We start from the raw sequence: 15,117 nt of genomic DNA on the forward strand, positions 1-15,117 counted from the left end.
CACACCAACCTCTCGAGAAATGTATATTAGTCCAAAAGCCGGCTTGAGCAAATTCCAATCAGTGTTATATATGTAATTTGGGTTTCAGTGAATGTCGTTCGAAAGAAACGCACATTCATAGAGCTATTATTTTCAGCAATGTCGTAGAAGAACTCCAGTGGCGCAACCGGTTAGCGCACGATACTTATATGACAGTGTCTGTGTGTAATGCCGAGGTTGTGAGATCACCTGAAGCAGCTTGTCTCGAGGCAAACATGTCTTCTGCTGTCTTGATAAATTCCTTTAGACCGAGCATTTCGTTTCATGATGATAAAGTACACTCTCTGAAGATCTTTTGTTTATCTGGGGCTTCATCTCTAAACTTTTCTTACTCTTTCAATACATGCGTTATGCTCATGTTGTGATTGCTCTCTCGCATAGTACCCTCAGACACAAAAGAACTGTCGGCTGGTCGCACAAATGTGCCATTTCTGCTGACGGCACACCTGTTCTTTGCAAACACGCAGCACAAACACTGCACAGTACACCCGAAGTTGCGGATTCTGAAGGCACGTCGCAAGACGAGGTAAGCGTAGCAAGACGCACGCGATATTGTCCGAAGGAGATGAGGTTCGCTAAAGACACGACTCTAGTGGGACTCGAACCCACAACCTTTGAATCACTCTTCAGTGAAGACTAGAAGTCCAACGCGCTATCCATTGCACCACAGAGCCAGCAGTCCGATATGCACCCTGCATTGCAGGATTGCAAAGAAGGACCCATTTTTCCACCGCAGCCTAAAATGCAGAATATAATGAAAAGGATCACAAAGCTGGTTTGCCGATATTTCAATCAGTGACAATCTACAGTGTATTTTAAAGAGAGGGGCTTCAACAGAGATCTTCCTTCAGACTTCGGTATATCAAGAGAAACAGAGCAAGAAAATGACAGCTTTCTACAAGGAGAAAATTAAATGTCATTTTTATACTTGAATTTGAGCTTGTGTTCTGAGTGTAAATGACATAACCAGCAAGAGAACAGTTCCAGAAACTCCTACTATTTTCTTTCTATATAAAAAAATAAAGGCTAAAACTAAAAACGAATTCCATCCAGAGTGTGAGCTGCAGAAAAAATGATAACGGTAAGGAACTTGGGCTCTGAATAAATTTAAGAAAAACCAGTATTCTGAATGAATAAAAGCAACCGGCGGCTTCCAATTTTCAGCACATCCAGACAAAACACACTCCCCTTGAATTAAATATACACAGGCTGGTGTCCTGGCCATCGCAAAAGTACCTTTACCACACATGTTAAATGAAAGTAATAGATGACCGAATCTCTAGCGTTTTTAGGAAATAAGAAAATAATGTAGGAAATGCCGAATAAAAAAGCAGGAAGAAATACTTGAGGTTTTCAGACATGAATGAAAAGCGTGATCACTTTGTTTTCTCACTAAATAGATATGTGGAATTTTTCCTGCCAACACTTACGAGACACTTACACTCGTACATCCACAGAAGGTTGACTTCAGCTTAAAATCCATAAAATGGAGATTTTGAAAAGAAAACATTTCATTTGCGTTAGATTACATCCAAGATGTTTTGTGCATGGTCTACAGAGAAGCCAATGTCAGTGAACGATTTATGCCAGAAGAGCTTTCTATTGAGATTTTTTTTTTCTTCATGCATTTCACTTTGAATGAGGAGTATGTAATGCGACGGATTACAAAAAACGTTACCTCCTCGTTCCTGTCTGAAATTTGCATTAAGACAAGTGCTTTCTGCACACACCGACCTCTCGAGAAATGTATATTAGTCCAAAAGCCGGCTTGAGCAAATTCCAATCAGTGTTATATATGTAATTTGGGTTTCTGCGAATGTCGTTCGACAGAAACGCACATTCATAGAGCTATTATTTTCAGTAATGTCTTAGAAGAGCTCCAGTGGCGCAACCGGTTAGCGCGCGGTACTTATATGACAGTGTCTGTGTGTAATGCTGAGATTTTGAGTTCAAGCCTCACCTGGAGCAGCTCGTCTCGAGACAAGCATGTCTTCTGCTGTCTTGATAAATTCCTTTAGACCGAGCATTTCGTTTCATGATGATGAAGTACACTCTCTGAAGATCTTTTGTTTATCTGGGGCTTCATCTCTAAACTTTTCTTACTCTTTCAATACATGTGTTATGCTCATGTTGTGATTGCTCTCTCGCATAGTACCCTCAGACACAAAAGAACTGTCGGCTGGTCGCACAAACGTGCCATTTCTGCTGACGGCACACCTGTTCTTTGCAAACACGCAGCACAAACACTGCACAGTACACCCGAAGTTGCGGATTCTGAAGGCACGTCGCAAGACGAGGTAAGCGTAGCAAGACGCACGAGATATTGTCCGAAGGAGATGAGGTTCGCTAAAGACACGACTCTGGTGGGACTCAAACCCACAACATTTGAATCATTCTTCAGTGAAGACTAGAAGTCCAACGCGCTATCCATTGCGCCACAGAGCCAGCAGTCCAATTGCAGGATTGCAAAGAAGGACCCATTTTTCCACCGCAGCCTAAAATGCAGAATATAATGAAAAGGATCACAAAGCTGGTTTGCCGATATTTCAATCAGTGACAATCTCCAGTGTATTTTAAAGAGAGGGGCTTCAACAGAGATCTTCCTTCAGACTTCGGTATATCAAGAGAAACAGAGCAAGAAAATGACAGCTTTCTACAAGGAGAAAGTTAAATGTCATTTTTATACTTGAACTTGAGCTTGTGTTCTGAGTGTAAATGACATAACCAGCAAGAGAACAGTTCCAGAAACTCCTACTATTTTCTTTCTATATAAAAAAATAAAGGCTAAAACTAAAAACGAATTCCATCCAGAGTGTGAGCTGCAGAAAAAATGATAACGGTAAGGAACTTGGGCTCTGAATAAATTTAAGAAAAACCAGTATTCTGAATGAATAAAAGCAACCGGCGGCTTCCAATTTTCAGCACATCCAGACAAAACACACTCCCCTTGAATTAAATATACACAGGCTGGTGTCCTGGCCATCGCAAAAGTACCTTTACCACACATGTTAAATGAAAGTAATAGATGACCGAATCTCTAGCGTTTTTAGGAAATAAGAAAATAATGTAGGAAATGCCGAATAAAAAAGCAGGAAGAAATACTTGAGGTTTTCAGACATGAATGAAAAGCGTGATCACATTGTTTTCTCACTAAATAAATATGTGGAATTTTTCCTGCCAACACTTACGAGACACTTCCACTCGTACATCCACAGAAGGTTGACTTCAGCTTAAAATCCATAAAATGGAGATTTTGAAAAGAAAACATTTCATTTGCGTTAGATTACATCCAAGATGTTTTGTGCATGGTCTACAGAGAAGCCAATGTCAGTGAACGATTTATGCCAGAAGAGCTTTTTATTGAGATTTATTCTTTTCTTCATGCATTTCACTTTGAATGAGGAGTATGTAATGCGACGGATTACAAAAAACGTTACCTCCTCGTTCCTGTCTGAAATTTGCATTAAGACAAGTGCTTTCTGCACATACCGACCTCTCGAGAAATGTATATTAGTCCAAAAGCCGGCTTGAGCAAATTCCAATCAGTGTTATATATGTAATTTGGGTTTCTGCGAATGTCGTTCGACAGAAACGCACATTCATAGAGCTATTATTTTCAACACTGTCTTAGAAGAGCTCCAGTGGCGCAACCAGTTAGCGCGCGGTACTTATTTGACAGTGTCTGTGTGTAATGCTGAGGTTGTGAGTTCAAGCCTCACCTGGAGCAGCTCGTCTCAAGGCAAGCATGTCTTCTGCTGTCTTGATAAATTCCTATAGACCGAGCATTTCGTTTCATGATGATGAAGTACACTCTCTGAAGATCTTTTGTTTATCTGGGGCTTCATCTCTAAACTTTTCTTACTCTTTCAATACATGCGTTATGTTCATGTTGTGATTGCTCTCTCGCATAGTACCCTCAGACACAAAAGAACTGTCGGCTGGTCGCACAAACGTGCCATTTCTGCTGACGGCACACCTCTTCTTTGCAAACACGCAGCACAAACACTGCACAGTACACCCGAAGTTGCGGATTTTGAAGGCAAGTCGCAAGACGAGGTAAGCGTAGCAAGACGTACGAGATATTGTCCGAAGGAGATGAGGTTCGCTAAAGACACGACTCTGGTGGGACTCGAACCCACAACCTTTGAATCACTCTTCAGTGAAGACTAGAAGTCCAACGCGCTATCCATTGCGCCACAGAGCCAGCAGTCCGACGTGCACCCTGCATTGCAGGATTGCAAAGAAGGACCCATTTTTCCACCGCAGCCTAAAATGCAGAATATAATGAAAAGGATCACAAAGCTGGTTTGCCGATATTTCAATCAGTGACAATCTCCAGTGTATTTTAAAGAGAGGGGCTTCAACAGAGATCTTCCTTCAGACTTCGGTATATCAAGAGAAACAGAGCAAGAAAATGACAGCTTTCTACAAGGAGAAAATTAAATGTCATTTTTATACTTGAATTTGAGCTTGTGTTCTGAGTGTAAATGAGATAACCAGCAAGAGAACAGTTCCAGAAACTCCTACTATTTTCTTTCTATATAAAAAAATAAAGGCTAAAACTAAAAACGAATTCCATCCAGAGTGTGAGCTGCAGAAAAAATGATAACGGTTAGGAACTTGGGCTCTGAATAAATTTAAGAAAAACCAGTATTCTGAATGAATAAAAGCAACCGGCGGCTTCCAATTTTCAGCACATCCAGACAAAACACACTCCCCTTGAATTAAATATACACAGGCTGGTGTCCTGGCCATCGCAAAAGTACCTTTACCACACATGTTAAATGAAAGTAATAGATGACCGAATCTCTAGCGTTTTTAGGAAATAAGAAAATAATGTAGGAAATGCCGAATAAAAAAGCAGGAAGAAATACTTGAGGTTTTCAGACATGAAGGAAAAGCGTGATCACTTTGTTTTCTCACTAAATAGATATGTGGAATTTTTCCTGCCAACACTTACGAGACACTTCCACTCGTACATCCACAGAAGGTTGACTTCAGCTTAAAATCCATAAAATGGAGATTTTGAAAAGAAAACATTTCATTTGCGTTAGATTACATCCAAGATGTTTTGTGCATGGTCTACAGAGAAGCCAATGTCAGTGAACGATTTATGCCAGAAGAGCTTTCTATTGAGATTTATTCTTTTCTTCATGCATTTCACTTTGAATGAGGAGTATGTAATGCGACGGATTACAAAAAACGTTACCTCCTCGTTCCTGTCTGAAATTTGCATTAAGACAAGTGCTTTCTGCACACACCGACCTCTCGAGAAATGTATATTAGTCCAAAAGCCGGCTTGAGCAAATTCCAATCAGTGTTACATATGTAATTTGGGTTTCTGCGAATGTCGTTCGACAGAAACGCACATTCATAGAGCTATTATTTTCAGCAATGTTTTAGAAGAGCTCCAGTGGCGTAACCGGTTAGTGCGTGGTACTTATATGACAGTGTCTGTGTGTAATGCCGAGGTTGTGAGTTCAAGTCTCACCTGGAGCAGCTTGTCTCGAGGCAAGCATGTCTTCTGCTGTCTTGATAAATTCCTTTAGATCGAGCATTTCGTTTCATGATGATGAAGTACACTCTCTGAAGATCTTTTGTTTATCTGGGGCTTCATCTCTAAACTTTTCTTACTCTTTCAATACATGCGTTATGCTCATGTTGTGATTGCTCTCTCGCATAGTACCCTCAGACACAAAAGAACTGTCGGCTGGTCGCACAAACGTGCCATTTCTGCTGACGGCACACCTGTTCTTTGCAAACACGCAGCACAAACACTGCACAGTACACCCGAAGTTGCGGATTCTGAAGGCACGTCGCAAGACGAGGTAAGCGTAGCAAGACGCACGAGATATTGTCAGAAGGAGATGAGGTTCGCTAAAGACACGACTCTGGTGGGACTCAAACCCACAACCTTTGAATCACTCTTCAGTGAAGACTAGAAGTCCAACGCGCTATCCATTGCGCCACAGAGCCAGCAGTCCGACGTGCACCCTGCATTGCAGGATTGCAAAGAAGGACCCATTTTTCCACCGCAGCCTAAAATGCAGAATATAATGAAAAGGATCACAAAGCTGGTTTGCCGATATTTCAAAAGTGACAATCTCCAGTGTATTTTAAAGAGAGGGGCTTCAACAGAGATCTTCCTTCAGACTTCGGTATATCAAGAGAAACAGAGCAAGAAAATGACAGCTTTCTACAAGGAGAAAATTAAATGTCATTTTTATACTTGAATTTGAGCTTGTGTTCTGAGTGTAAATGACATAACCAGCAAGAGAACAGTTCCAGAAACTCCTACTATTTTCTTTCTATATAAAAAAATAAAGGCTAAAACTAAAAACGAATTCCATCCAGAGTGTGAGCTGCAGAAAAAATGATAACGGTTAGGAACTTGGGCTCTGAATAAATTGAAGAAAAACCAGTATTCTGAATGAATAAAAGCAACCGGCAGCTTCCAATTTTCAGCACATCCAGACAAAACACACTCCCCTTGAATTAAATATACACAGGCTGGTGTCCTGGCCATCGCAAAAGTACCTTTACCACACATGTTAAATGAAAGTAATAGATGACCGAATCTGTAGCGTTTTTAGGAAATAAGAAAATAATGTAGGAAATGCCGAATAAAAAAGCAGGAAGAAATACTTGAGGTTTTCAGACATGAATGAAAAGCGTGATCACTTTGTTTTCTCACTAAATAGATATGTGGATTTTTTCCTGCCAACACTTACGAGACACTTCCACTCGTACATCCACAGAAGGTTGACTTCAGCTTAAAATCCATAAAATGGAGATTTTGAAAAGAAAACATTTCATTTGCATTAGATTACATCCAAGATGTTTTGTGCATGGTCTACAGAGAAGCCAATGTCAGTGAACGATTTATGCCAGAAGAGCTTTCTATTGAGATTTATTCTTTACTTCATGCATTTCACTTTGAATGAGGAGTATGTAATGCGCCGGATTACAAAAAACGTTACCTCCTCGTTCCTGTCTGAAATTTGCATTAAGACAAGTGCTTTCTGCACACACCGACCTCTCGAGAAATGTATATTAGTCCAAAAGCCGGCTTGAGCAAATTCCAATCAGTGTTATATATGTAATTTGGGTTTCTGCGAATGTCGTTCGACAGAAACGCACATTCATAGAGCTATTATTTTCAGCAATGTCTTAGAAGAGCTCCAGTGGCGCAACCGGTTAGCGCGCGGTACTTATATGACAGTGTCTGTGTGTAATGCCGAGGTTGTGAGTTCAAGCCTCACCTGGAGCAGCTCGTCTCGAGGCAAGCATGTCTTCTGCTGTCTTGATAAATTCCTTTAGACCGAGCATTTCGTTTCATGATGATGAAGTACACTCTCTGAAGATCTTTTGTTTATCTGGGGCTTCATCTCTAAACTTTTCTTACTCTTTCAATACATGCGTTATGCTCATGTTGTGATTGCTCTCTCGCATAGTACCCTCAGACACAAAAGAACTGTCGGCTGGTCGCACAAACGTGCCATTTCTGCTGACGGCACACCTGTTCTTTGCAAACACGCAGCACAAACACTGCACAGTACACCCGAAGTTGCGGATTCTGAAGGCACGTCGCAAGACGAGGTAAGCGTAGCAAGACGCACGAGATATTGTCCGAAGGAGATGAGGTTCGCTAAAGACACGACTCTGGTGGGACTCGAACCCACAACCTTTGAATCACTCTTCAGTGAAGACTAGAAGTCCAACGCGCTATCCATTGCGCCACAGAGCCAGCAGTCCGACGTGCACCCTGCATTGCAGGATTGCAAAGAAGGACCCATTTTTCCACCGCAGCCTAAAATGCAGAATATAATGAAAAGGATCACAAAGCTGGTTTGCCGATATTTCAATCAGTGACAATCTCCAGTGTATTTTAAAGAGAGGGGCTTCAACAGAGATCTTCCTTCAGACTTCGGTATATCAAGAGAAACAGAGCAAGAAAATGACAGCTTTCTACAAGGAGAAAATTAAATGTCATTTTTATACTTGAATTTGAGCTTGTGTTCTGAGTGTAAATGACATAACCAGCAAGAGAACAGTTCCAGAAACTCCTACTATTTTCTTTCTATATAAAAAAATAAAGGCTAAAACTAAAAACGAATTCCATCCAGAGTGTGAGCTGCAGAAAAAATGATAACGGTTAGGAACTTGGGCTCTGAATAAATTTAAGAAAAACCAGTATTCTGAATGAATAAAAGCAACCGGCGGCTTCCAATTTTCAGCACATCCAGACAAAACACACTCCCCTTGAATTAAATATACACAGGCTGGTGTCCTGGCCATCGCAAAAGTACCTTTACCACACATGTTAAATGAAAGTAATAGATGACCGAATCTCTAGCGTTTTTAGGAAATAAGAAAATAATGTAGGAAATGCCGAATAAAAAAGCAGGAAGAAATACTTGAGGTTTTCAGACATGAATGAAAAGCGTGATCACTTTGTTTTCTCACTAAATAGATATGTGGAATTTTTCCTGCCAACACTTACGAGACACTTCCACTCGTACATCCACAGAAGGTTGACTTCAGCTTAAAATCCATAAAATGGAGATTTTGAAAAGAAAACATTTCATTTGCGTTAGATTACATCCAAGATGTTTTGTGCATGGTCTACAGAGAAGCCAATGTCAGTGAACGATTTATGCCAGAAGAGCTTTCTATTGAGATTTATTTTTTTCTTCATGCATTTCACTTTGAATGAGGAGTATGTAATGCGACGGATTACAAAAAACGTTACCTCCTCGTTCCTGTCTGAAATTTGCATTAAGACAAGTGCTTTCTGCACACACCGACCTCTCGAGAAATGTATATTAGTCCAAAAGCCGGCTTGAGCAAATTCCAATCAGTGTTATATATGTAATTTGGGTTTCTGCGAATGTCGTTTGACAGAAACGCACATTCATAGAGCTATTATTTTCAGCAATGTCTTAGAAGAGCTCCAGTGGCGCAACCGGTTAGCGCGCGGTACTTATATGACAGTGTCTGTGTGTAATGCCGAGGTTGTGAGTTCAAGCCTCACCTGGAGCAGCTCGTCTCGAGGCAAGCATGTCTTCTGCTGTCTTATAAATTCCTTTAGACCGAGCATTTCGTTTCATGATGATGAAGTACACTCTCTGAAGATCTTTTGTTTATCTGGGGCTTCATCTCTAAACTTTTCTTACTCTTTCAATACATGCGTTATGCTCATGTTGTGATTGCTCTCTCGCATAGTACCCTCAGACACAAAAGAACTGTCGGCTGGTCGCACAAACGTGCCATTTCTGCTGACGGCACACCTGTTCTTTGCAAACACGCAGCACAAACACTGCACAGTACACCCGAAGTTGCGGATTCTGAAGGCACGTCGCAAGACGAGGTAAGCGTAGCAAGACGCACGAGATATTGTCCGAAGGAGATGAGGTTCGCTAAAGACACGACTCTGGTGGGACTCGAACCCACAACCTTTGAATCACTCTTCAGTGAAGACTAGAAGTCCAACGCGCTATCCATTGCGCCACAGAGCCAGCAGTCCGACGTGCACCCTGCATTGCAGGATTGGAAAGAAGGACCCATTTTTCCACCGCAGCCTAAAATGCAGAATATAATGAAAAGGATCACAAAGCTGGTTTGCCGATATTTCAATCAGTGACAATCTCCAGTGTATTTTAAAGAGAGGGGCTTCAACAGAGATCTTCCTTCAGACTTCGGTATATCAAGAGAAACAGAGCAAGAAAATGACAGCTTTCTACAAGGAGAAAATTAAATGTCATTTTTATACTTGAATTTGAGCTTGTGTTCTGAGTGTAAATGACATAACCAGCAAGAGAACAGTTCCAGAAACTCCTACTATTTTCTTTCTATATAAAAAAATAAAGGCTAAAACTAAAAACGAATTCCATCCAGAGTGTGAGCTGCAGAAAAAATGATAACGGTTAGGAACTTGGGCTCTGAATAAATTTAAGAAAAACCAGTATTCTGAATGAATAAAAGCAACCGGCGGCTTCCAATTTTCAGCACATCCAGACAAAACACACTCCCCTTGAATTAAATATACACAGGCTGGTGTCCTGGCCATCGCAAAAGTACCTTTACCACACATGTTAAATGAAAGTAATAGATGACCGAATCTCTAGCGTTTTTAGGAAATAAGAAAATAATGTAGGAAATGCCGAATAAAAAAGCAGGAAGAAATACTTGAGGTTTTCAGACATGAATGAAAAGCGTGATCACTTTGTTTTCTCACTAAATAGATATGTGGAATTTTTCCTGCCAACACTTACGAGACACTTCCACTCGTACATCCACAGAAGGTTGACTTCAGCTTAAAATCCATAAAATGGAGATTTTGAAAAGAAAACATTTCATTTGCGTTAGATTACATCCAAGATGTTTTGTGCATGGTCTACAGAGAAGCCAATGTCAGTGAACGATTTATGCCAGAAGAGCTTTCTATTGAGATTTATTCTTTTCTTCATGCATTTCACTTTGAATGAGGAGTATGTAATGCGACGGATTACAAAAAACGTTACCTCCTCGTTCCTGTCTGAGATTTGCATTAAGACAAGTGCTTTCTGCACACACCGACCTCTCGAGAAATGTATATTAGTCCAAAAGCCGGCTTGAGCAAATTCCAATCAGTGTTATATATGTAATTTGGGTTTCTGCGAATATCGTTCGACAGAAACGCACATTCATAGAGCTATTATTTTCAGAGATGTGATAGAAGAGCTCCAGTGGCGCAACCGGTTAGCGCGTGGTACTTATATGACAGTGTCTGTGTGTAATGCCGAGGATGTGAGTTCAAGCCTCACCTGGAGCAGCTCGTCTCGAGGCAAGCATGTCTTCTGCTGTCTTGATAAATTCCTTTAGACCGAGCATTTCGTTTCATGATGATGAAGTACCCTCTCTGAAGATCTTTTGTTTATCTGGGGCTTCATCTCTAAACTTTTCTTACTCTTTCAATACATGCGTTATGCTCATGTTGTGATTGCTCTCTCGCATAGTACCCTCAGACACAAAAGAACTGTCGGCTGGTCGCACAAACGTGCCATTTCTGCTGACGGCACACCTGTTCTTTGCAAACACGCAGCACAAACACTGCACAGTACACCCGAAGTTGCGGATTCTGAAGGCACGTCGCAAGACGAGGTAAGCGTAGCAAGACGCACGAGATATTGTCCGAAGGAGATGAGGTTCGCTAAAGACACGACTCTGGTGGGACTCGAACCCACAACCTTTGAATCACTCTTCAGTGAAGACTAGAAGTCCAACGCGCTATCCATTGCGCCACAGAGCCAGCAGTCCGACGTGCACCCTGCATTGCAGGATTGCAAAGAAGGACCCATTTTTCCACCGCAGCCTAAAATGCAGAATATAATGAAAAGGATCACAAAGCTGGTTTGCCGATATTTCAAAAGTGACAATCTCCAGTGTATTTTGAAGAGAGGGGCTTCAACACAGATCTTCCTTCAGACTTCGGTATATTAAGAGAAACAGAGCAAGAAAATGACAGCTTTCTACAAGGAGAAAATTAAATGTCATTTTTATACTTGAATTTGAGCTTGTGTTCTGAGTGTAAATGACATAACCAGCAAGAGAACAGTTCCAGAAACTCCTACTATTTTCTTTCTATATAAAAAAATAAAGGCTAAAACTAAAAACGAATTCCATCCAGAGTGTGAGCTGCAGAAAAAATGATAACGGTTAGGAACTTGGGCTCTGAATAAATTTAAGAAAAACCAGTATTCTGAATGTATAAAAGCAACCGGCGGCTTCCAATTTTCAGCACATCCAGACAAAACACACTCCCCTTGAATTAAATATACACAGGCTGGTGTCCTGGCCATCGCAAAAGTACCTTTACCACACATGTTAAATGAAAGTAATAGATGACCGAATCTCTAGCGTTTTTAGGAAATAAGAAAATAATGTAGGAAATGCCGAATAAAAAAGCAGGAAGAAATACTTGAGGTTTTCAGACATGAATGAAAAGCGTGATCACTTTGTTTTCTCACTAAATAGATATGTGGAATTTTTCCTGCCAACACTTACGAGACACTTCCACTCGTACATCCACAGAAGGTTGACTTCAGCTTAAAATCCATAAAATGGAGATTTTGAAAAGAAAACATTTCATTTGCGTTAGATTACATCCAAGATGTTTTGTGCATGGTCTACAGAGAAGCCAATGTCAGTGAACGATTTATGCCAGAAGAGCTTTCTATTGAGATTTATTCTTTTCTTCATGCATTTCACTTTGAATAAGGAGTATGTAATGCGACGGATTACAAAAAACGTTACCTCCTCGTTCCTGTCTGAAATTTGCATTAAGACAAGTGCTTTCTGCACACACCGACCTCTCGAGAAATATATATTAGTCCAAAAGCCGGCTTGAGCAAATTCCAATCAGTGTTATATATGTAATTTGGGTTTCTGCGAATGTCGTTCGACAGAAACGCACATTCATAGAGCTATTATTTTCAGCGATGTGTTAGAAGAGCTCCAGTGGCGCAACTGGTTAGCGCACGGTACTTATATGACAGTGTCTGTGTGTAATGCCGAGGATGTGAGTTCAAGCCTCACCTGGAGCAGCTCGTCTCGAGGCAAGCATGTCTTCTGCTGTCTTGATAAATTCCTTTAGACCGAGCATTTCGTTTCATGATGATGAAGTACACTCTCTGAAGATCTTTTGTTTATCTGGGGCTTCATCTCTAAACTTTTCTTACTCTTTCAATACATGCGTTATGCTCATGTTGTGATTGCTCTCTCGCATAGTACCCTCAGACACAAAAGAACTGTCGGCTGGTCGTACAAACGTGCCATTTCTGCTGACGGCACACCTGTTCTTTGCAAACACGCAGCACAAACACTGCACAGTACACCCGAAGTTGCGGATTCTGAAGGCACGTCGCAAGACGAGGTAAGCGTAGCAAGACGCACGAGATATTGTCCGAAGGAGATGAGGTTCGCTAAAGACACGACTCTGGTGGGACTCGAACCCACAACCTTAAAATCACTCTTCAGTGAAGACTAGAAGTCCAACGCGCTAGCCTTTGCGCCACAGAGCCAGCAGTCCGACATGCACCCTGCTTTGCAGGATTGCAAAGAAGGACCCATTTTTCCACCGCAGCCTAAAATGCAGAATATAATGAAAAGGATCACAAAGCTGGTTTGCCGATATTTCAATCAGTGACAATCTCCAGTGTATTTTAAAGAGAGGGGCTTCAACAGAGATCTTCCTTCAGACTTCGGTATATCAAGAGAAACAGAGCAAGAAAATGACAGCTATCTACAAGGAGAAAATTAAATGTCATTTTTATACTTGAATTTGAGCTTGTGTTCTGAGTGTAAATGACATAACCAGCAAGAGAACAGTTCCAGAAACTCCTACTATTTTCTTTCTATATAAAAAAATAAAGGCTAAAACTAAAAACGAATTCCATCCAGAGTGTGAGCTGCAGAAAAAATGATAACGGTTAGGAACTTGGGCTCTGAATAAATTTAAGAAAAACCAGTATTCTGAATGAATAAAAGCAACCGGCGGCTTCCAATTTTCAGCACATCCAGACAAAACACACTCCCCTTGAATTAAATATACACAGGCTGGTGTCCTGGCCATCGCAAAAGTACCTTTACCACACATGTTAAATGAAAGTAATAGATGACCGAATCTGTAGCGTTTTTAGGAAATAAGAAAATAATGTAGGAAATGCCGAATAAAAAAGCAGGAAGAAATACTTGAGGTTTTCAGACATGAATGAAAAGCGTGATCACTTTGTTTTCTCACTAAATAGATATGTGGAATTTTTCCTGCCAACACTTACGAGACACTTCCACTCGTACATCCACAGAAGGTTGACTTCAGCTTAAAATCCATAAAATGGAGATTTTGAAAAGAAAACATTTCATTTGCGTTAGATTACATCCAAGATGTTTTGTGCATGGTCTACAGAGAAGCCAATGTCAGTGAACGATTTATGCCAGAAGAGCTTTCTATTGAGATTTATTCTTTACTTCATGCATTTCACTTTGAATGAGGAGTATGTAATGCGCCGGATTACAAAAAACGTTACCTCCTCGTTCCTGTCTGAAATTTGCATTAAGACAAGTGCTTTCTGCACACACCGACCTCTCGAGAAATGTATATTAGTCCAAAAGCCGGCTTGAGCAAATTCCAATCAGTGTTATATATGTAATTTGGGTTTCTGCGAATGTCGTTCGACAGAAACGCACATTCATAGAGCTATTATTTTCAGCATGGTCTTAGAAGAGCTCCAGTGGCGCAACCGGTTAGCGCGCGGTACTTATATGACAGTGTCTGTGTGTAATGCCGAGGATGTGAGTTCAAGCCTCACCTGGAGCAGCTCGTCTCGAGGCAAGCATGTCTTCTGCTGTCTTGATAAATTCCTTTAGACCGAGCATTTCGTTTCATGATGATGAAGTACACTCTCTGAAGATCTTTTGTTTATCTGGGGCTTCATCTCTAAACTTTTCTTACTCTTTCAATACATGTGTTATGCTCATGTTGTGATTGCTCTCTCGCATAGTACCCTCAGACACAAAAGAACTGTCGGCTGGTCGCACAAACGTGCCATTTCTGCTGACGGCACACCTGTTCTTTGCAAACACGCAGCACAAACACTGCACAGTACACCCGAAGTTGCGGATTCTGAAGGCACGTCGCAAGACGAGGTAAGCGTAGCAAGACGCACGAGATATTGTCCGAAGGAGATGAGGTTCGCTAAAGACACGACTCTGGTGGGACTCGAACCCACAACCTTTGAATCACTCTTCAGTGAAGACTAGAAGTCCAACGCGCTATCCATTGCGCCACAGAGCCAGCAGTCCGCCGTGCACCCTGCATTGCAGGATTGCAAAGAAGGACCCATTTTTCCACCGCAGCCTAAAATGCAGAATATAATGAAAAGGATCACAAAGCTGGTTTGCCGATATTTCAATCAGTGACAATCTCCAGTGTATTTTAAGAGAGGGGCTTCAACACAGATCTTCCTTCAGACTTCGGTATATTAAGAGAAACAGAGCAAGAAAATGACAGCTTTCTACAAGGAGAAAATTAAATGTCAT

The 15,117-nt window shown here is 41.1% G+C and overlaps 14 non-coding genes across 14 annotated transcripts; 6 read left to right on the plus strand and 8 right to left on the minus strand.

Moving 5' to 3' along the window:
* Positions 1-623: 623 nt before the first annotated feature.
* On the minus strand, positions 624-713 carry trnar-ucu (transfer RNA arginine (anticodon UCU)). Its single transcript is given in 2 exon segments — positions 624-659; positions 677-713. It is a non-coding gene; the product is annotated as a tRNA-Arg (tRNA).
* Positions 714-2,394: 1,681 nt separating this feature from the next.
* trnar-ucu (transfer RNA arginine (anticodon UCU)) lies at positions 2,395-2,484 on the minus strand. The gene is given in 2 exon segments: positions 2,395-2,430; positions 2,448-2,484. It is a non-coding gene; the product is annotated as a tRNA-Arg (tRNA).
* A 1,669-nt stretch (positions 2,485-4,153) lies between these two features.
* On the minus strand, positions 4,154-4,243 carry trnar-ucu (transfer RNA arginine (anticodon UCU)). Its single transcript is given in 2 exon segments — positions 4,154-4,189; positions 4,207-4,243. It is a non-coding gene; the product is annotated as a tRNA-Arg (tRNA).
* Positions 4,244-5,446: 1,203 nt separating this feature from the next.
* On the plus strand, positions 5,447-5,538 carry trnai-uau (transfer RNA isoleucine (anticodon UAU)). The gene is given in 2 exon segments: positions 5,447-5,484; positions 5,503-5,538. It is a non-coding gene; the product is annotated as a tRNA-Ile (tRNA).
* Positions 5,539-5,925: 387 nt separating this feature from the next.
* Positions 5,926-6,015, minus strand: trnar-ucu (transfer RNA arginine (anticodon UCU)). Its single transcript is given in 2 exon segments — positions 5,926-5,961; positions 5,979-6,015. It is a non-coding gene; the product is annotated as a tRNA-Arg (tRNA).
* A 1,202-nt stretch (positions 6,016-7,217) lies between these two features.
* trnai-uau (transfer RNA isoleucine (anticodon UAU)) lies at positions 7,218-7,309 on the plus strand. Its single transcript is given in 2 exon segments — positions 7,218-7,255; positions 7,274-7,309. It is a non-coding gene; the product is annotated as a tRNA-Ile (tRNA).
* Positions 7,310-7,696: 387 nt separating this feature from the next.
* trnar-ucu (transfer RNA arginine (anticodon UCU)) lies at positions 7,697-7,786 on the minus strand. The gene is given in 2 exon segments: positions 7,697-7,732; positions 7,750-7,786. It is a non-coding gene; the product is annotated as a tRNA-Arg (tRNA).
* Positions 7,787-8,989: 1,203 nt separating this feature from the next.
* On the plus strand, positions 8,990-9,081 carry trnai-uau (transfer RNA isoleucine (anticodon UAU)). Its single transcript is given in 2 exon segments — positions 8,990-9,027; positions 9,046-9,081. It is a non-coding gene; the product is annotated as a tRNA-Ile (tRNA).
* A 386-nt stretch (positions 9,082-9,467) lies between these two features.
* Positions 9,468-9,557, minus strand: trnar-ucu (transfer RNA arginine (anticodon UCU)). Its single transcript is given in 2 exon segments — positions 9,468-9,503; positions 9,521-9,557. It is a non-coding gene; the product is annotated as a tRNA-Arg (tRNA).
* Positions 9,558-10,760: 1,203 nt separating this feature from the next.
* trnai-uau (transfer RNA isoleucine (anticodon UAU)) lies at positions 10,761-10,852 on the plus strand. The gene is given in 2 exon segments: positions 10,761-10,798; positions 10,817-10,852. It is a non-coding gene; the product is annotated as a tRNA-Ile (tRNA).
* A 387-nt stretch (positions 10,853-11,239) lies between these two features.
* trnar-ucu (transfer RNA arginine (anticodon UCU)) lies at positions 11,240-11,329 on the minus strand. Its single transcript is given in 2 exon segments — positions 11,240-11,275; positions 11,293-11,329. It is a non-coding gene; the product is annotated as a tRNA-Arg (tRNA).
* A 1,202-nt stretch (positions 11,330-12,531) lies between these two features.
* trnai-uau (transfer RNA isoleucine (anticodon UAU)) lies at positions 12,532-12,623 on the plus strand. The gene is given in 2 exon segments: positions 12,532-12,569; positions 12,588-12,623. It is a non-coding gene; the product is annotated as a tRNA-Ile (tRNA).
* Positions 12,624-14,303: 1,680 nt separating this feature from the next.
* trnai-uau (transfer RNA isoleucine (anticodon UAU)) lies at positions 14,304-14,395 on the plus strand. Its single transcript is given in 2 exon segments — positions 14,304-14,341; positions 14,360-14,395. It is a non-coding gene; the product is annotated as a tRNA-Ile (tRNA).
* Positions 14,396-14,782: 387 nt separating this feature from the next.
* On the minus strand, positions 14,783-14,872 carry trnar-ucu (transfer RNA arginine (anticodon UCU)). The gene is given in 2 exon segments: positions 14,783-14,818; positions 14,836-14,872. It is a non-coding gene; the product is annotated as a tRNA-Arg (tRNA).
* Positions 14,873-15,117: the final 245 nt, after the last annotated feature.

The sequence above is a fragment of the Erpetoichthys calabaricus genome, chromosome 9 (assembly GCF_900747795.2).
Source record: "Erpetoichthys calabaricus chromosome 9, fErpCal1.3, whole genome shotgun sequence".
Taxonomy (NCBI): domain Eukaryota; kingdom Metazoa; phylum Chordata; class Cladistia; order Polypteriformes; family Polypteridae; genus Erpetoichthys; species Erpetoichthys calabaricus.